This window comes from Ptiloglossa arizonensis, chromosome 8 (genome assembly GCF_051014685.1).
Source record: "Ptiloglossa arizonensis isolate GNS036 chromosome 8, iyPtiAriz1_principal, whole genome shotgun sequence".
NCBI classification, from domain to species: domain Eukaryota; kingdom Metazoa; phylum Arthropoda; class Insecta; order Hymenoptera; family Colletidae; genus Ptiloglossa; species Ptiloglossa arizonensis.
The window spans coordinates 11,057,206-11,078,791 of record NC_135055.1 but is presented as its reverse complement, the minus strand read 5'-3'; the positions used below and the strand labels follow the sequence as shown (position 1 = coordinate 11,078,791).

The following is a 21,586-nucleotide window of genomic DNA, read 5'->3' as shown; positions in this document are numbered from 1 at the left end:
GGCATCTACTTCCGTTAGAATTGTCTCTGTTGTTTCCTCGTGATGCGTAATAATCCTTACCTAGGCAAATACGGAAATACTTCGCCTACAGTGTCAAATACCCAACTGTTTGCAAGAAGCAGTCTGTATACAAGGCAACATAAATAAGATAATATAATGGTATAGTTATTTAAAAATATCCACATCTGGAAAAATGTTCGAAAACAATTGCTTAATCAGTAGTAACCAGTTGCGAATTGTTCATACCGTCGATGCGACATTAAATTTAAATTGAAAAAAATCTATTTTGTTTTTATCTTGCTTACAGTCGTTTTTATCGAAAATTCATCTACAACAAAAAGGTTTCTAAATTTCATTTGCAATATTCTTCACCGTGAACGTTTTTATTTTTTAATTCTGTACATTCAACAATAAATACAAAAATTATTTTACGCTGTTTCGTAAATATTGACACTCTAAATTCTATTACCAATTGTATCATTATATTATTCGAAGTGTTTTGAAAATGAAGTAGATGGTGCGTAATTTGAATAATACTTGAAAACATTATCAACCAGTTACATTTACAAATACAATAATCCAAGTTCCACGTTATTAAATTGGAAACGGGCTAATATGCATCACGTGAAAAGGCACTTAGTCATTCGAGATTTCGGCTGTCCGAAGGGTTTGCGGCTGACTTATTTCACTACTATTTTTGCATAATACAATGCAAATGAAGGCTTTATGACCTGCATTTGGTTAAGGACGTAGCACTATAAGGAAATGACCTGCAGAATGTTTGTCGTAAGCTCTATGATTTTTTTCGTATTCGTTTCGTTCGGTTCTAGAATCTCTCCTTTTATTGTAAGTTCAAGGCTAGAGAATTACATTATGTTCATACTCTTTCTTTTCCAAATGGACAAATGTTTGTATGTATAAGGCAAAAAAAATGTTTGTATTTTTTGCGATTAATGATTAATAATTTAGTTGTAGTATGTGCGTATGTGTATTATTATTGTTAAGCGAATTATCATGACTCCAAAGAGAACATCGTTAATATTAAAGAGGAAAATTGGAATTATGTAGAAGTTGCCAGCGGGAGCATCCATCTTTAATTTAGCAGACCAGTATCAAGCCTGTATGGAGATGATTCATCGCATCCAACGCGAGGGAAATGAATTAAGAAGATATGCAGCTAAAGAAGTCCGCAAATTACAAAAAAAGGAAAGGAGGACATGTAAATTTGAAGACTTGGAAAATCGTCGTAAGAGAAATTGGGACACCGTCTTTATTTAATGCCAGTAGAGGTTGGTTGACGAAATTTAAGGATTGTCATAACATAAGATTACCTTCTGCATACGGAGAAAAAGCGAGTGCCGATGTAAAAGACGGAGATCAATTCGTAAAAGATTTTTTGAAAATAATAGACGAATAGTCCACAGAGCGAGAAAATATTTATAATATGGACGGGACGACACTTATGTGGAAGTTTGTTCTTTCAAAAATTTTGGTATTAGGGAACATAACACGTTTGAGGGGAAGAAAAATGAAAAAAGATCGTGTAATTGTAGATGCATGTGCAAATGCAAGAGGCACTCCATAAGCTACCGTCAAATATTGTCTCTTAATACATGAAACTGAAAGTTTGGAAACATTCAAGGATACTTTTCTATAAATCTTAAAAACAAGCTTGGATGAACAGACAAATTTTTAATGATTGGAACCACGAAAATGATTTTCAACCATCGGTAAGAAAATATCAATTGGCATTATTAGATAATTGTCGAGGTCATACACGATTGGGGTTTGAACGAGGTGATCTCTTTAAAATTCAGCTTTTGCCTTCCAATACTAAGGCCCTTTTGCAACCCATGGATCGAACCATGATTGCGAAAATGAAGCAGACGTATCGACACAAAATGTTTAAAAAAATATTGCAATGTGCAGGTGGTGTCGAAGAATTTTATAAAGAATTTAATATAAATACTACATAACAATTTGAGATGAAGCCTAGATAGGTACAACAGTACACAATACACGAACGCATGGAAAGAATTTTTATTGAGAACAACTAGGAAGGAAATGTAGGAAACAAAAAGAATACTTATCCATTCAAACATAAGCCGCATTATTGAGTCAATCACTGATGAAACAATTGGACCAGAGGATGCTGTTCAATTTATGAACGAATGCGAAGGAGCTGAGAATTTGTTTAGCGAGGAAGAGTCTGCTTCCGAGGACAGCGTTGTAGAGAATGAGGGTGAGATAAAAACACATACATTGGAAGAAAACCACGTTCCGGAAGAAGACATAAAAAACATTGCGGAAGAACAAGACACAGAGGAAGAGAGGAAAAACAAGACTTGGGATTAACATACAATTATTAATAAAAAAAACCCCTTCCACAACTACTGTTGCTCTGTTCCAACTCTCTAAACACTTCTGCCTGAAAAAGATATATTTAATGGAAGAAAATCTGCATGGGTTTTTCTAGTCAGCTTTCGCTTTGATATTCACCCATAAATCCAGAGGGAAAGCAAAGCAACGGTGTTTCGCATCTTATGTAATTTATTTCAATTCAGATCATTTTCTCTGGAATGTACATTGTCTATCCTGTGAGTTTGTTTCTTCTGTATCATCCTGCTCTTGTCTCGGTTCTTTCTTGCTTGATTCTACACCGTTCTTTAAACATTCCTTTTAAAACTTGTCTACTTCTGTTCGCTCGTGGAACATTTCGTCAGAAATTGGCCGACTTGAATTGCTCCCAGTCGTCAACCTTGCCAAGAGTCACTCCACATCGAGCGTACGACCAATGATTATCCTTACTCCGACCGTTGTAGGTCCCTATCTTGTCGCGCAATTCCTTTTCGCATGATCTTTCTCCAAGGTTGCCTTCTAGCATTCCCAATTCCAAGTGGGACCTCTCATCACTGCAGTTCTATGAACAGCTTAGAAAAAAGTACCTCACATCTCTAGATCTTCATCAACCAACAAGATCCAGCAAATCATTCTTCTCGAAAATTCATTAAAACGCAGAGTGAACTCTCAACGAAAATCGTAAGAACATTGTCAATTGGATAGACTTATCTTTCTATTCCAATTGTTTATGAAAAATTCTTTTATAACGGAGCTTTTCTTCGATCCTTCTGGATTTTGGACATTCTTGCATGAAAATCTCGTATCTTCTCGTAATTTCATCAGTTTTTAGGATCCGTTCTTCTTTTGTTCTTTTGAGGCTCTTCAAAAGAAAGAAATGGATTTAATCTTCGAATAGGTTGGTAATGTTATGAAATTAGAAAAAAAAAATGTCTTTAAAGAGAAGTTTTACTGAGACGACTAACAACTACTTATCTCTATTTATTGATATTTTTAGTGGAACTTTAGTAGAATACAATAAATCATTAACATGTATACCAATATCAATGTTTGTTTATTCTGAATTTAAGTTGATTTTCCGTATTTATTCAAACTAAACGAAAGTTAAATCCTCCAAAGTTTTTCTTTTGAGGTTACAAAAATTATTTAAATTATTCGATTTGTTGGTAATCTGGATGGTATATTGTTAGACAATGGGTTGGAAATAAATGCCAAATAATACGAGAAATTTAGTGGATGTTTGCGCGCATAGGTTTATCTATAAAGATACGTGCTTTAGTCTCTAGAGAAATAAACAGTTGAAAATTAAACCTTCTTTTATAAATATCAACTATTTCTTTCTTTTTATGCACTTCGGTGAACAATGTAGTGTGTTTTTATAGTACAAACGTTTTGTATGGTGATTTTAGTTTCCTTTTTAATAAAATCTCTCTCTCTCTCTCTTTAAAGTCGAATAAATTCGTATTTTAAATTTAAAATTAGTGTCATATTTTCAAATATTTTATACAGGTATCGCACAGAAAAAAATCTTCTCCTTTTTGAATAAATAAAAATATTTTTTAATACATGGATATTGTACTTATACATATAGGGTGACTTAAGATCGCACTTAACTTTCAATAAAGTAAATAGGTAAACAGTACGAAATTAAAGGTGTATAATTTACATTACTTTTTATATTTGTGAAGTAAAATAATAGAAATGGTTCTTTTAAACATTAATATAATACAATAAGATGCACAATGTATTGATAAAAAAATACTTGGTTAAACGATGAAAATTTTGAATATTTTTCTACACGATATTCAATTTTATCATATTAGACGGTATTTTATATGTGATGATGGAGAAATGATATTTTACATGGTTTATTCCAATCAATTCTCGATTTATGCGGAAATGTATCAAACCTCGATTTTCTCAATGAATATTTAATATATCCAAGCTAGAATAACTGTATGAAAAGTTGTTTTGAAATATAGGCTGCAAACGTTCGAATTTATTGCATGGTTATTTAAATTTAAATATTAGTAACACCAAAATGTATTGTAACTTATAAGTATATTTCATTCATACATGTACACGTATCACATCGCTTATTCGACTTTATTTGCACGATTTCCTACTAAATTTTGGAAGCATTTACTTTGAAGCAATGTATAAAATTTGATTTATTTTTAAACTTATCTAACAATAGTTAAATGGAACTAAACATTTTTTGATAATCTTACAATCAATTACTTGTAAAAATTCTGTTTTTATTCGAAATAAATTAGAAGATTTAAAATTATTCTTCAATATATCTTTACATATTCTTAGTCTCTTTTCATAATTCTTTCTCAGTGCATATGAATTCTTTATTTACCATTTATTATTTTTAAATATCATATCTGAATAGGACCCAATTCATGAAGCGTAATATTTTTAAAATAATTATACACTCAAACGAATTGTTCCGAGAGCGAAAAAATACATATAATCGTTATTATTTCATTCGTTGGATATTGGAAAGCAACGGAATTTAGACCCCTCTTTATTTATTCAATTTTATAAAATGTTTCAAACAGTAATATTTTCTCCTTTATATTATGTAAATAAATAATTAAAAATAAACCGACGAATTGAAGGTTTTATAGTTAAGTTTATTAAACAATCGAATCCATTTGTGTAATATGCAATAAATATGGTGTTTCAAGTCATCGGTGAAACGAGATATGAACAAAATGAGTTCATTTGGGATTAAAGGTCATATAAACTGTGCAACACCTAAAATCTCGAAGTCAACCAGGCGTGAATTTAATCTTTCCATCTACATATTTTGGTGGTCGCATGTGTTTCGTATTGATTCAAGTAATGGTTTTCCGCAATTCGCAGTAAATAAAATGCTTCCAGTTTTAAGTGAAAAACTATAAGAGCATATATGGTTATACAAAATTCGAAAGCAACAGTTTATCTAAACATATATTCGTAATTTGTTGTTTTGTTTGCAATTAGCTTGTTAGATATGTTAGAGTGTCTCAAAAAATATTGCGCAATTTTGGTAACTTCGCTTCATATTATTTTTAAACTGTCCATCGAAATGAAGTTTAAGAGTCATTTATGTCCGAATACATATTTTGTGTGCATGTGTATTATATTTAAATATTAAATAAAATTTCTTTTCTTTCAATTTTTCTTTTCATAAAGGAATTTGTATATATGTATCTGTTTAACTTTAATTGACTTTTGAATCTTAAATTTTACATGAAATGTGTTATAAGGATAGAAAAGACCACTTCTGGAAGGAACTGCGAATCGTATTAGGTCAGACGTTTCAATTAGTCTTCGTAAAGTCTGTCACTAAGCAAAGATAAATTGTCGCTGTTCACATTCCTTTTATTCATAGTACCATATTTTTCTTAATACGAAAGTGATCTTTCTTTTTCTTTACAGCATATTCCATTTATGCAATTCGACTTTAAAACGAATTAACTACGTAAGTGGAGTATACTCACTATACTAGGTTGTTCAATAAGTTTTGTCGTTCGATAAAATTTATTGAACAACCTTGTTACATGTATTGATACATTATTGGGAAGATTTTTTTTTTGCTATGAGTTAGGGTATCAAATTAAACAGTGCTTGTAAAGGGTTCTAGTGTTTTTGGTCCAAAATGGACAATATTTGGTATTTTTGTTGTTAGAAAAGTACTCGACACATTAAATGTGAAACATTTTGTAGTAATTAAAGGCAATAAATGAATTTTTATGTAATAACAAACGAGGTATTAATATAAATTATGAAGAATCCTAGATCGATTCGTACGTTAAATTTTATAAAAGCAGTTTACCAGCTAAAGTGTTACAAGAAATATATGTTCGTGTTATTTCAAAGTAATGTTTTAAAGGTCGGACAAGACTATTAAATTAAATTTAATATTTTTATATTAGCAGCTCGTTTATTGAATTAATGTATTATTTTCGGGTTGTTTAATTCACCAAGTGTTTTTTAATGTAATCAGTAACGTTTGCTTACTTCAAAATGTAGTCGTTCGAACATTCGACTATTCGTACATTTTCTTTTCCAACTAATTTAGATAGTTAAGATTCATATCATTTGACTTTAACACGGAATTATGACTTTAATCATAGGTCATATTATTCTTATTTTCATTTCAGTTTACTTTATGTATATCGGAATATTGTGTCTCTTTTAAAATTCTTGCAACTGTGCTATTCAATATTCTATTTTCTTCACCTAGTTAATACTACGGTATCTCGGAAACTCGGCAGTTGCAGATCCATATTTATAGATTTTTTTTTATCTCGATGTTGCCGTACGATCCAGAAGTTTCTCCTGTTAAATTCAGAAACACTTTATTCGGGGATTCGTTGTATCACGGACATAAAGTTTGCATTGTGTTCTCTAAAGCGTGCAAGTATGTTAACTTTTGATAACTTGATATACGGTTGCGTAACGTTTCATCGGTTTGGTAATCAAAGATTCTTAAATGTAATAATAAGCCAGAAAGTTCATGGGTGTACCACTTTGTTTTGTAAGCACCGCGTTCACGGAACTTCTGTACACTTTATCGATTTGCCACCTACCGAGCTACATTTGTCCCGAGGTAGAAACGTACGAGAATGATATCTCTTATGGATTGATTGCGTTTTTCAGTAGACCAACAGAGCAATAAGAAGCGCGATGCGGAGTAAATAGCAGAAGTGTTCAAGTTAATTTAACACGCACCTGCTTTTTCGTTTATTAAAAACGGGATGAATTTTATTGTAAGAAGATTCCGTTATACTTGCACTGTGTAAAGCTTAACATAGAATTGTATCTTTTCTGGTTCACTTATTGCGCTATGTTAAGTAAAATAAATAGTACATACACATCGATTATGTGTACGAAATGAGATTGTGCAAAGATATTTTGCATACATTTACAAAGAAGAAAAACTCAATTGTAAGGGTTGGTGGTGGGAGTAAATTGAAAAGCATAAATTTTTTTTCACCGTTCTGAAGCTATTCTCTGAGAAAGAAAAATCTACATTTTTGTCAATGGGTGATTTCAGCCTCTCAAATTGTATTATGGCACCAATGAAACATTGTTCTGCGTTACGGATGAAGTACTGCACAGGATGTTTTAATATTTTCTGAATTTCCGAGTTCCGTAACTTCCTTTGTGGGTCTATTAAAGTAACGATTTACCTAAAATCGTGCACACAATTGAAGCAGTTTTATCTTATGTTTTGAATTATGAGAAAGAACGACAAAAAATTATTTTGAAAAAGTAATATATATATCATTAGACTACATTGCACAAGGTACTGTACAATTTTCAATTGCAATTGTTAATTACAACTAATGAATTTCCATACCATTGTTTAGGTGTGCGTTAAGTGATATCTATTAATGCTTAAACGCAAATTACACAAATGGAACAAGGGAAATATCTTCCAAATTTGACGTGTTTTATCGGAAAATTTTATAGCAGCTTTAGGTGTTATAAAACCTGAAATAATCTTATTATCTTCAATAATTTAGTTTAACGGGAAAGAAAATTAACGAGAAAGGATATGCTCAGAACTCATTAGCTATAAAAAGTCGATTGAAGAAAGGTTTAATTGTAAAGTTTTATTGATAAGTCTCGACGTATTATTCATTGTTCTGTGAATGGATGCCGTATCTTTACGCCTTTATGTTATTATGCAATTTATTATCAGTATAAATACAAATAATTTATAAAAAGATTCAAGAACAATAATTTAAGAACAAGTTTCGCACGACACAAACGAAAACATTAATTCGTTGTAGACATAGAGATTTTTGTCATCTGCTACAGGTTTTCACTCTTTAGTTTAAAATAAAATTGTATTTTTGTTCAATACTTACGTTTGCAGTCACTATTTTTAGTGTAAGTGCTGGTAATGGGACTAATCCAATAGTGTCACACGATTACCCAGTACATTAATAATCTATGAAACTGTTCTGAAAACGAATGCAGGTAAACACTTGGTATCGATATTTGAGATTGATACAAGAGATATCGACATGAGAGGTTTTGATAAAACTTTACAGGTTTGTGGAGCGGCCAAAGTAACGGATAAGTAGTTTTTTAGGTGCGGCAATTCAAGTTTAAGGAATGAAACTACCCTCCAAAGTTTCGGCCTTGTGATGTTACTATCTAAACTATTGGACATTCTCTTAAACAAATTTTGTACAGTTTTGATGGAAAATAATACATTGTTCACATCACTAAAGAAATTAATAAAAGAGTAAAAATATTATACTACTTTCATCATCTTTATCCTCAACATTCTTGACAAGACAATACACAGGATTGTTTTTATTTTGAATTCACAATTACTTGTATCTTTATTTTGTACTCGTGTTGTATAAAAGCATCTGTACATCGTCAGAAAGCAATAGTTATTTAATCGATATGCGATGGAAAAGTTGTAGTACGTACACCTTAAAGTTCAAATGTCATAGTGAATACAACAGGCTTGATAAATGTGTTTCATACTTGTCCATTGCGGATGATGTTCTGTTTTCGAAGTAATTAGAAGTAATTATTTAGAATCCCTTAGGAAGTCTTTGGTAATTCTAGCAACATGGAGAAATGACAAAACTGTTGCTATAGAGAAGCAACACGTAACATGTTTCGCAACAATTTTATTACTCTTTTAGGAAGAATATCTAAGGTGGTCATTGAATATCTTTACAATGTATTATACATTAGTTATACGAGCTGTTCAGAATGTAAAATGATCTATTACATGAAACGTCATTTTATTTAGATTTCAAACACATATAATTTTCTTAAAACTTTACACATTCGATCGAAATAATAATAATCCGATTGATGTTTTGCTTTCTTGGGAAAGTGTAATAAGTCTGGTATCCTTGTCTTGAAAAGTATGTTAATAAATCAAAAAAATGTATTGCTTATCACTAAATATTGAACCTTAGGAAAGAGGAGTAATAATTGCTATTGACAGTTATATTAAATTTTATATTTGAATAATTTATTTTAATATGCATTTAAAATTAGATTTAGTAATGAATAATTTGAATATGAAATTAGGAAAATTAACACATAATGATTGATAAGTTATGAAATAATAAATAACTATTATTACTTATGTGCGCGTAGAATGTATGTATAATAAATGTTAATAAATTAATAATTTTGTAAAGCTCAACTGGAAAACAGATTCCGTAAAAGTTCAACTGAATACAGGTCGAGATTCTGATGTGGTCGTGGTAGCAGTCGAGTATTACTTTTATTGAGAAATTCTTTTGTAATTTCCAAAGAGTTTTAAATGTCCATCTTTTCAATTGATTCTTGTAGGTTTTGTCGTAGAATATTTATATAGCTTTTCCCGTCAATGTTCCTCGAATGTAGTGTAAATAGCCTGCAATGGATAACGAGAAAAAGCCTCAAACTCAATAGACCCACCACCGTACTTCACGGTTGGAATAATCATGGCAGAATTTAAACCTTCACCGCGTCGTCTCCGCACGTATTTTTTTTTCTTTTATGTGCACGAAATTTGAATTTCAACTCATCACTGAATTTGACATTTTTCTAAAAATTTTGTCACTTATTTACATACTTTTCGCCAACTACCAAACGTTTTTGCGCATTAACTTCGTTAATATATGGTTACTTATTGATTAATCGATTAGAAAATTGTTGCTCCTTTCATTTATACACAAATTTGAGTTTCTCAATAGAAAGTTGTAACTTTGATTTCAATCGTATCGGTGTAGGGTTTCGCGTTTATTCTAATCGTGACAGATTTTTTAGTAGTTTCAATGTTCTGCAATCGATTCACTATCTTTCTAACACCTTCTGCAGAAGCTTTAAAATCTCGTGCAATTTTTCCCAGTGAATCTCCTTTTATCCATGTCGTAAATATTTACGACTTTTCCGCAGGTGTACTTAAGTTCACGGATATATGGCATTAAAAAAATTATTGATTTGTAAATATGAATACAGACAAATGATACTCTACAATGAATGTTATGAAATAAAAATATTGTAACCGAAGGACGCTTCTACAAAAATGTTACAATAAAATAAAATCAAAAACATACATCGACCTACTTTATGTATGAGCTTCAGACACAAAATTAATTCATCATTTCTGTTTTTAACTATAAACTGATTTATACTAAGCAGTGATATTGCAAGACAGGTCGTAATTAAATATCTGAGGTTTCCCATAATATGTTTTTAATTAATTATTGGTATAACGATGATGTAATTGATTGTGATATAGCAAATAAGAAAATAATTTGTACAATCAAAAGATGCATAATATATTTGTATAAAATAGATATAAATATTTTCTCCTTAATTTGGAGTTTTTCTCAGTATAATGGAACAATTTTCAAATGTTGATTATTTTATACGTAAAATAATAAATACTTCATAGGAGAAATGTAATATAAAAAATAAATTTAATGTTTTTAGAAATATTTTCTTGCCAAATTGGAGATTCCCTTTAACATTTAAACGTTTAAACAGTATCTATTTCTTTTTGCTGTTCTGCCCATTACAATATAATACTCAATGTTTTTTCAGCTTCATTGTACACTGAAATACTATGTAAGTATTTACATGGGCCAGTATTTACTATATCCCGTTATATCTTCATTTGTGTTATCATTTGTATCACTACGTTAAGTGTTGGTGAAATAATGTTATCGTCACTAATAGTTTTATATCCTGAATCATTCTTATCTATCATTTTTATCTATGTTGAATTCTAGTACATACAATGCGTGCCAGAAGTAGTTTCAAAATATAAACATTCTTAAATACGCAGTTTAAATACATACATATGTGACTCATTCTATGTTTGGATAATTGATCATTCGAGTAACTGCAATTTGGATAATCGACGTTTCGAATAATCGACGTTCAGGTAATCAACATTCTACTTTATACACATACATCTATAGAAGAAGTTTTCACAGTAATTAACTGTTATTTTCTGATTCCTTAGAATGGACACATGCGTTTTTGTGTAAAAATTTTTCTTTTGCGATCAGTGTTAAAAATCACCATTTTTAAAAATTCTTCTTTTCTATTTGAAATCATTTCTTACTTAAAAGAAAGATTTTTATCCCTCTCTATTTGCTCTCTACAAACCGATTCGTTCCTTCATCAATCCTCTCGCCCAAAAGTATAAATTCACCAATGATAGTATTCATCACTTGTCTGAATTATCAGAAAATTCTAAAATAACAATTCTGTAAAGTATATTTTCAATTTCTCCGTTTGTAAAATATTGGATCGAGTGTTGCGAGAATTCGTTCTTGACGCAGTAAATCACTGTAATTGTACGGGAAAACGTAAGACAGTTAATATCTCACAATCAGTCTTTCGAAGAAACGTATAATTGTTGTTCGTGCACCATTTATATTCTCTAGTTTTATCTCGCAGCGGTACGGTTCTAGTACAGCTTCATTTGTTTCGCGTAGAATACACGAGAGTCATGCAATGGTAAATGGGGAAAAAATAAAGACCGGAAATGCGAATATTTATAATGAGTGCGTCTTATCCGCGTAAATAAATTTGGAAAATCTTAACTACGCGAAAATACTGCGATTATAAACAAATCACGCATCTACTTGTTCAAAATACAGTCGACCAGAACTCGTTTCAGTGAGATCTGCACGTAGAAAAATATTCAAGAAGTAATTTCTTTAACAATTTGAGGATAACTAATGGTGATAAATCAGTTAGATACATGAAACCTTTAAACCGCGGATTTATTAAACGAAACCCACTTCAAAGCGTCGAGTGCTCTTTAGTAAAGAAATATTTCTACGAATCATAAATAAAAAATATAACAGAATGTAATATACGCAAGAAGACAAAGTAAAAAAGAAGAATTTCATTGCGTACATTATATTATATCGTGTTATCGAAACGTTTAATACGTACACAATTTAAACATTGCTCGTATCTCACTAATTTATCACCATCTTCGTAATTTATTTAACCAGTTCAGAAGTAAATTATTTTGTTTGAAATGAGAACAAATTCAAACCGATATTACCGTATTATAATATTATGAATATTTATTCATAATTTTAGTCGTTACTTTCATGTTACTAGATTTAGATTAATATAAAAACTCGAAACAATCGTACTTTCGATCTTTAATATTCTCTGTTTCCGTAAATAATTTTCTTTTGGTGAAACTTCGAATTTTATTATGCAAGATAAATATATTAACTCCATCCGTTTCTTATAAGTAAAAATTTAGTTCGTTTAATTTGGAAAATATATTTACCAAATCGGCGAGTTTCGAACAAACTTCTCATCGTGCAAAGATTTTACGTAATCGTTTTATCCATTCAGAAACATTGTGACTTCTTCGCCGAGTTCAACAAGTTTTGTTAGCACTTTGCCTCTCGACAGCTAACGTACTTCAGTATGCAAAAGAAGAGATTTATGGAAACTTCTCATCTCTTCGCGCAGTTTTTCAAATAAGCGCGATTCTAACGATTTGCTCTTGATAAAATTTACAGCTTTTACAGCACCAACTTTGAAACATTTTTCAAATCGTCCCATATGGTTTTAGATACTAATGTTTCTCTATGAAGACTGCAGTGAGTCCATGACGCATTCGAACTTAATTTAAGAACGCGTGTCACAATATCACTATTTTTACCACACATTGCCCATGCAGCGTCCGTTCATATACAAACACAATTCATCCAGTGCAGTTTCTTCGAGTTTACATACCCAAGTATCACGAGTTACGAAAATTTCTAGCTGATATGTCGAAAAATTGATTCGCAAAATAGTATACCTTCTTTAGGTTTATTGTTTCGTGTAAAAAGGATGAAAACGATCAACTGGGACAAATTTTGTATATTAATTAACTCATCCAGTAATGGAGAAAGATTAAGTGGTCTTAATTCTCTCGATAAGCTGATCTCTTACCCACTCGGACATTTCATCGATTCTGCTTGCAACCGTGTTATCGGAAAGTGGAATTAATTCAACTTCTGTCAAGTTTTTGTAACTAAGCAAAACTCCAACAGCATTTTTTTTCGCTAGGAGTATTAATGATTCGCCAATGGTACGAGGTCTATCAGATTGTATCGTACAATTTGCAAACTGATGAGATAAAAGGCATGGGTAGTTTTTTCATTAAAAACTAGTGAAACGAGAAAGTGTATTTTTTTTAAGTATTCAATCTTTTTCATTTGCTTAAAAAAAATTAAGTGGCTCGTTTTTCAAATCTACGCGAGAAAATAATCTATTTGGTCGGATACTCTCATTTTAAAAAATTTCACAGCAAATCACACACTAAGGACGTGAATCTCCTTTGTCACCATTCTATACAAATTCGAATTTTAAGTAGAACATTTAACTATTCTCATATTTTACTATTTAACACGACCTATCCAAAATCAGTGTGCGATTCACTGGTGGATCGTAATCCATACTTTGGACAGTTCTGATCTAGGATATTCAATATAATTTATTCAACGTGAGAAACATGCATTTATGCCTTTGATTAAAGAAATCCATATTTTATCGATCACAATTCATTTGGAAAGTTCATATGTTCTATAAAAACAAAGACGTGTTTGCTTGTGATGTAGACAAAGAAAATAATAATAAAAATAGTCGGTACAACATTTTGTGTACATATAATAACAATAACGTACAAATATTTAAAATCATTTCGCTATAAATATACAAATTTATAAGAAGAAACAAACAAATTGCATGTAATGAGAGACCGACGAAAAGAAAGAATTGAAACGAGATTAATCAAAATTAACCTAGAATAATTTTCTTTTAATTTTCCATTTTCATCGGTCTCTTGTTACATATGTATGTAAAATTGAGGAACTAATCGGGAGTTTTAGAACAATAATAATATTCCCAAACAATATCCGATACTCCGTACAACCTTGGTGTAATTCAGCCAGCGTTGAATAATTCGGTAAATATAGCGACTGGGGAGCGAAACTGCGTTATCATTTGAAAAATTACGCGTCGCTACGATGACAAGTGCGGGGTAACATTAGATCGTACACAGTTGCGTATCAGAGCGATACCCGATCAATCAGGATGAACGCCCCGCGCGTAGCGTATCGCGAATGCTCAAAGAGGCTGGAAATAGTGCGTCCAGGAGAAGAAATCTTACCGGTCGTTGGATATAATCGGTACACACGAAGCGCGATCGGGGACGGTACGTACGATTACCTCGGGGCGGGGATCGACACGGCCCCGGTTAGCCGACCGATCCTCTCTCTGCGTCGTCTTGAGTCCGTCGAGCGTGAACGGAAATACCCATCGGTGTGTACCGGAAGCTCACCGGCAAAGCCCCCCATTTTAGAAAAGGGATCCCTGTAGCAGATTCTGTGGTAGCGTGACAAGAGTCGCCAACACCACGGAAAGGGGGTAAAAAAAAAAAAAAAAAAAAAAAAAAAGAAGAAGAAGAAGCGCGATAGGACGGTTGGGGAGGTCGGTGGAGCGCGAAGGGATGGAAGAGGACGGCAGATAAAAGGGTAGGAAGAGAAACCGGTCGCTCTAAGGGGGGTGGGTTCGATTCGCTGGTGGCAGAGGCGGAGAGGAGAACAGTGTGGTCGGAGGAGAGGGGTGACATTATATTTGCGCAGGGCTGTCCGATAGGGCGCAGTATCGTCGCGACCGCCGTCGCGTGCACGTCGATTTTTCGTGCATTTACGTGTTTAGACCGCGAGTGCGTCTGCACCGAGAACGTCGCTTTCACTCCTCGTTGGTCGTACTTTGGCCCGATCAGCTTGCACTACTTTTTCTCTTGTTCTTTCCCTCTTCCACCCTTTCTTTCTCTCTCTGTCTCTGTCTCTTTCTCTCTCCTCCCCTCTGTCTCTCTCTCTCTCTCTCTCTCTCTCCGCGTTTCTCAGTTTCTCTCTCCCTCTGTGTTTCTCTCGCTCTCTCTCTCTTTTTATTTACCTATATTTATCCGACTATCTATTTATTTTTTTCGTGCTGTCTCCGAACGTTTCCCTTTTCACGGCCGTTCCACGCGTATCCATATCCTCGTTAGTTTTCTGCTCTTCGCGCGTTATCGTTTGCTGTTCCCTCTGTACACCGTGTTTCGCGAGCCGTGTTTATCGGTTGAGCGATAAATAAAAAAAAAGAAAGGAAAAGGAAAGAGAACGAAAAATAAAAACACACAACGCACACCGGTGAGATTGAGCCGAGTCCTCGAGCAAGAGTCCGCGAAGTGTTCTGGCCACGGAAGAAGTGAGTAGAAAAGTGTTGTTTTGCGTGACCATGGTGTGTTCGTTTCCGTTCGCATTGGCTGCCCGAAGGATCTTCGTTTCTACCCTTTAAATTCTCGTTCCACTGCATGGTCCTCCCCACGATCGAGTGATTTTCGATTTTCACGCAACGCGATGCGATCTCTCGCGTTATCTGGATGGATACGCCGTGGCTGGATGCCTGGTGCTCGAATAATTGCCGGTAATTGCCGCGGGATTGTCAGGTTTTCGGTGGATCTCGTTTCGAGCGCTTCGATGGAGTAACAACTTCGGTGGACTGAATGCACTCGTTCCGCCGCCAACGCCGTGATAATAGAGGGTGAATCACCGTCCGAGTAAATGCTAGGACCTTTACCGAATGCGCAATATTAGTTGACATTCTCGCGTTGCGTGAAAAGTCACCGGAATAGAAACCGAACTAATTTCGGAACGTGGAGTCGTTGATGGGACGAAATCAGGTAGGTGAGGTTGCAAGTGAACCTTCGTTGTATCGTGTGTCTTTTTCCACTTTGGACGAAATAGAGGGTCGTTGAATAAATTTCAGAATTGCTGGCATATATTGCTTGTTACGATAGAAGGTTAATCTAAAAATAAATAGGAATCTATATATAGCAATTTTCGAATCGACTAAATATTTCTAAAATTGGAGTTACAGTCCTTTTCGGTAGGTAAGGTTCGATTGTCAAATTTCTGTCCGTAGTGCGAGTCGTGTAATATTTTTCTATCGAGAAAATATTTATCTTATTTATCTATTGCACATGTATTCGTTTTACGATTACCCAATGAATATTTAATCGTTACAATAACTTTAATTGCACGATAAGAGTTTTTTTGTATACTGTAATTGAACTATATCTAGCGAAGAGGAAACCTTTAATTAACGAACAAATTAAACTTGGTTGCTTTCTTACTTCTACACTTTATTAAAATTTCAGATACACTCCTTGTAATTTTTAGAATTTTTGGTTTTCAATGAATTAATTTTCCTCGTAAGGATTTCAATTTCGAATAGAACGATTAACTTTCAGTATTCATTTGGATTCGATACTGCTAATTGTTTATTTTAGAAAAGCATGTATCTTGCATATGTAATAAACAGGAATATTTGAGAATACTCTGTTATTTAGAAACACATTTGCATTCCTGTAATAAAAGTAACAAGATATTCGATTTCGTCTGATAAATGGCTTGTCACAACGCTGTCGTTTTACATTTGGGAGAACCATTAGTGTCATCGATATCTGTCCTTTATTGTCCTTTTTAATTGTATTGTATTTACAGTGTACTTTTGGTATTCTAATTAATACCTACGAAACAAAGTTTTATTTATTGAATAATTATACTTTGTATCGTTTTACAGGGTATTTATAAGAAACTGATTATTCGCATTTGAAACTTCCTCTTTTTATAACCAAGTACGAAGAATTTGCGTTTTGTAATATAAATATTATTTCACTGCTATCTCTGGTTAATTGTTAAATGCATAAACAAGATACATAAATTTGATTAAAAGTGAGATACATAATTTTTCCAAATATGGGTTTAGTTTTATAAAAATACGTAATAATAAATAGAGTAGTAATGATATTCAATAACATCTTTATTCTTCTTTGTAAAAAATAAGTTATTATTCTTATAATATGTCTATGTTGTAGGTAAACGCATTGCATTTAACAAAAAAAATTTTCTAAAATCTTACGAATGCTTCGAATCAAATTATGGGTATTATAACACATTTATTAAACTTCTGACAACATATCTCTTTAGTAACAAATAATATTAAAAGTAAACGTTTACTTCAATTTACTCATACTAGCTTTTTTCGAATATAGTTTTTCATTGTAAATTCATTGTCAATTTTTTCCAATATTGTATTTCTACTGTTTTGCATATTACTTGTCCGGGGATACACAAATGTATCAGTAAAATTATCATCGTTACGTAACACGTTGTTATTGTTGGTGTTACTTATGAAACGTGGTTAAAATCATCAAATTTCATTTCAAAATGTATTATTCGATGAAACTAGTTTTTCAATGATTCTATTGTATCAGTGATCCACTATAAATTTTGAGGGAAAAGAATAATATCACAGTTATGTCTTCTATGTAAATTTGTTTAGAAACAAGTTGATAAAGATAAGTTGTAGCATTGCAAATGTGGTATAAGCCTACAAAGGAGAAATTCGATTTCCGCGTTATTGTGATGCCATTGTGCATGAGATATCTCTTTATCCAACTTTGAGTCCGTTCTACCCATTGTCCAATTCTGGACTTGACAATATGGACCTCAACAGTCAGTCAGTTTGGAAATACATTTTTCCCGTAACACTTTGATCGGATGACCCATAAACCGAATAGAAACGAAGTGTTAATGAAGTTCTTTGGGCAATCATTGGAATTATAGTTACTCGGTGTTTAACGGTATTACAAATATTACTAGTACCTCCCTTGATTACGGAACTTGAACATTATGTAGCACTAACAAAATCAGTATTTAAAATAAAATAAATCTACTTCGTAATAGCTTTTTAGAAGCTTTTATTTATTGACATACAATCATTGTATGGTATCGAAACATTTATTGTAATTAAGTTACATACGATTAGATTTTAAAAATAAATCACATTTAATAAAAACTCTTTATATACAGATTTCATAATTGCATACCCACAGTAACAAATACATAATTGTATTTACCTCGTATCGTTTATATGAGGTAATAATTAATCTATTCAACTCGGATAATTTTTAATGTTGACGATTAACTAACTTAAAGTTATCCGTTAATTATAATTTTACAATTGAAAATTTGTTGAATGCATGCACATTTGAGTAAGAATTAATGTACTTAATTTCATTACAGAGCATATTTCGCTTGTTTCCGTTTATAAATATTATGAATATCAGACCACGAGAAACTTGTTGAACACAGGCTTGTATATGAACCTAAGATATTTAGTTTTAGATTTATTAATACAGAAGTTGCCGGGAATGCTCGCAATGCTGGTGCATACAGAACTGTGATCTAGAAACTAAGTTATTATGTAGTTTATATCGTGCATTTTGTATCTTTAATCGTTCAAAAGCTAAACCGATTTTCGCCTTTAAGTTTGCAGCACTCTTGCAATTTTCAATGTAAGTTATGATTCAGTCGAATACTATAAATAAATATCTGAACTAGAAATAAAAGATGAAAGTCCAACGATCGGAATCTGGTTAGGTTAGATGGATAAGCTATTTTGCTAACAAATTTTAACTTTTTCAAAGAAATGGTTTGAAGTTTTATCATTTTTATATATCATTTTGAAATATTCAGTTATTTAAACGAATGAGATTCTATTACTTTATTTGCGATTATTTCAACCCAAATGTTTACGCGTCTGCATTGAAATCGAGTTTCTACAACAATCCAAGAATTTCAGAAATTCTTTTAATACGTGCTCTGCTGAAAATTTCGATACGTATTCATTTCTGTTTTATTGATCGACGTTAAATGTGTTAGATCGCCACAGTGTTATTAGAGCAATCAATGATGAAAAGTCATTCGTGAAACAAAATCGCGATCAGTTATGTTTTAATAAAGTAACGAGGGTAAATTTTGTTACAAACGTAGTACTATTATTTTACTAGCAGCATGCTGTAAAGCAATTTTATACGTCCTAATACAAGGATTATTAGTTATAGTTACTAAAATTTTTTTCTTTTGCGTTTTCACAAATTCGTTGTTCACGACATAATTTGAGATTAGGTTTAACAGTAACACATTTGTTGCTCTTCGTCTCTTTATTTTTCTTGTATCTTATTCCTTGTAGTAAATAAGTATTTATTCTATGCCTGTGTTGCAGGCTTTGTGCAATAGAGACGTTAAATAAATTAAATAAATAAATAAATTGTGCAGTGATTGAAAAATGTTCACTGAGTATTCGTCCTACTGGTTGAATTACGTGTCTATCAGCATGATGGTGATTGGGATACGTTCGTTGTACACACAAACTGTATCAGATGCGTTACTATTGTATCCACCCAATGCAAGGAGCATATCGGTCTATTCTCGATTACTGGACGTCAAACCGATTGTACGTAGGGCAATAGGAACGATAGGTAACAAATCATGTCATTGTCAATGTTTACAAATGCGTAGCCAATTATATATTATATTGCACCAGGGTTTTACAGTTTTTTAATGACACTGATCATTTGGAGTATAAGGATTTGTAAGAGGGTCGTATTAAAGGTCGTACACAGGCAGAGTATTTTTCCCTGAATTGTGTTAAACATGTTTCTTTAAGTTTTGGTTTCTTCTTCAGTTTCTCAGCCTCGTAATAAAATTTCTAGTCCCTGTTAATTAATTAGTAATAACGAATCTTTGTATCAGAAGTCGAACTCTTGCAAACTCGTACAAAAAAGTAAGAAACATATTATATAGTGGAATTAAAAAAATGCCTCTGGTAATATTTTTTTTCATTAAAAGTTCTCATTAAAATGTTTACTCTTGTTAGTAGTAAAAACATCAAGAAAGAGCTAGGGAAATGAAAGCTTGAAAGTTTGGAACAGCTGAAATCTCTCTTACCTGCAGTGTTTGGAAGCAAAAGAGAACGATGTTAAGGCCTTCAAATTCTTAATGGCCATTTTGCACCGCATGCTTTTGGAAACAAGCCTTTTCATGATCCTTCATTTGTTTTGTTAAAGTTTAAATACACGAACAGACTGAATGTGGATTTGGACCTCAGCCTATTACTGCTCTAAGTTACACCTATCAAACACCCTTCATTTTATTTCTTATCCATCTCGTAAAATTTAGCTTTTGACACATATTTACTACTTTTCATTTTGCTTCTGTTAAAATAATAAAAATAGCAAATTTTATTGGATATTTCATTTCTAATAAAGTACTTTCACGTGAAAGTAATCAGCTCTTTGGATGATTCGTTAATATAAAATTTATAAAATATATAATTTTCTGAGATAAACATTTTCTTTCATATTATTCACAGACGTAATATAATCAAGAGTATGTTTAGTACCAATAATTTAGCAAGTAATGGAAGTTTTATTTTTTCAAATAATACTAATAAAGACAAATTTATATTCATGCCATATGTCAATAATATTAATTACTTTGCTTATACAATTTACATTTAGCAATTAGTAAGAGAAATTAGAACGGTTTTAATACCTCCGTAATTGTTGGTAGAAAATAAAATTTTTCTTCTATTAATATCAAGTTATATTTTTCAACTTCTACTTTACTTGCTTCGTAAAACCTATGTTTCATCAAGGAATGTAACACGTGCATTTAAACAAGGTACAAAAGTAGAGCAAACGGTTGATCAATTTTAATATAAAACTTTGCTGCATCTGTTACAAATGTTTCAAAAATTTGTAATAGATTCATGAACCAAATATTTATCAGGCAGCTCTCTACTTTAAATCCCAACTTACTTTAATTCGTAACTTGATACTTTTTCTCAGTTTTGACCTTATTTTCGTGTCGATTGTGTAATAGTCGTGATTGAAAAATGTTTAAACATGCCATAGAAACTCACGTTACGAGTATCCTCGAATCAGAGAAAGTGTATTTTTCACATTGGAAAAGTGTACTTTGAAATCTGAGTCTATGAAACGTTGATACACATACCAGATTCAATAATGTTGAAACGTAGGTTTTTCATTTTAACATTTAACAAGTGAGTAAAAGCGATAGTGGTATATTTTGTAATACGAATTAATTTAATCGACTGCAACACTGTAAAGTACAATGCACATGTACTCGTATAATATTCAATATACATTAACATGCGAATAGTATTAACTGCTCTTGTTTTTAGAAATTCTGGTCTCTTTCAAAACTTGCAGGGCATTTCATGGCGCGGAAATCGTTAAGCTGCTTTAGCTTACCTCGAATCGTCCTATCTTCTTTCACTTGAACAAATTTTCACGCATAATGAATTCGCA

General features: G+C 32.2%; 1 protein-coding gene and 1 pseudogene across 6 annotated transcripts in view; one reads left to right on the top strand and one right to left on the bottom strand.

Annotated features, from left to right (window-relative positions):
- Nucleotides 1-9,727: 9,727 nt before the first annotated feature.
- LOC143150670 (protein FAM200B-like) lies at nucleotides 9,728-13,815 on the bottom strand (annotated as a pseudogene).
- A 1,115-nt stretch (nucleotides 13,816-14,930) lies between these two features.
- LOC143149887 (1-phosphatidylinositol 4,5-bisphosphate phosphodiesterase epsilon-1) overlaps nucleotides 14,931-21,586 on the top strand; it is a 577,853-nt gene continuing 571,197 nt past the window's right edge. For all 6 annotated transcript variants that reach the window (XR_012992898.1, XR_012992897.1, XM_076317680.1 and 3 more), the window contains exon 1: nucleotides 14,931-15,612. The gene's annotated coding sequence lies outside the window, so the exon portion shown is untranslated. The remainder of the gene's footprint in view (nucleotides 15,613-21,586) is intronic.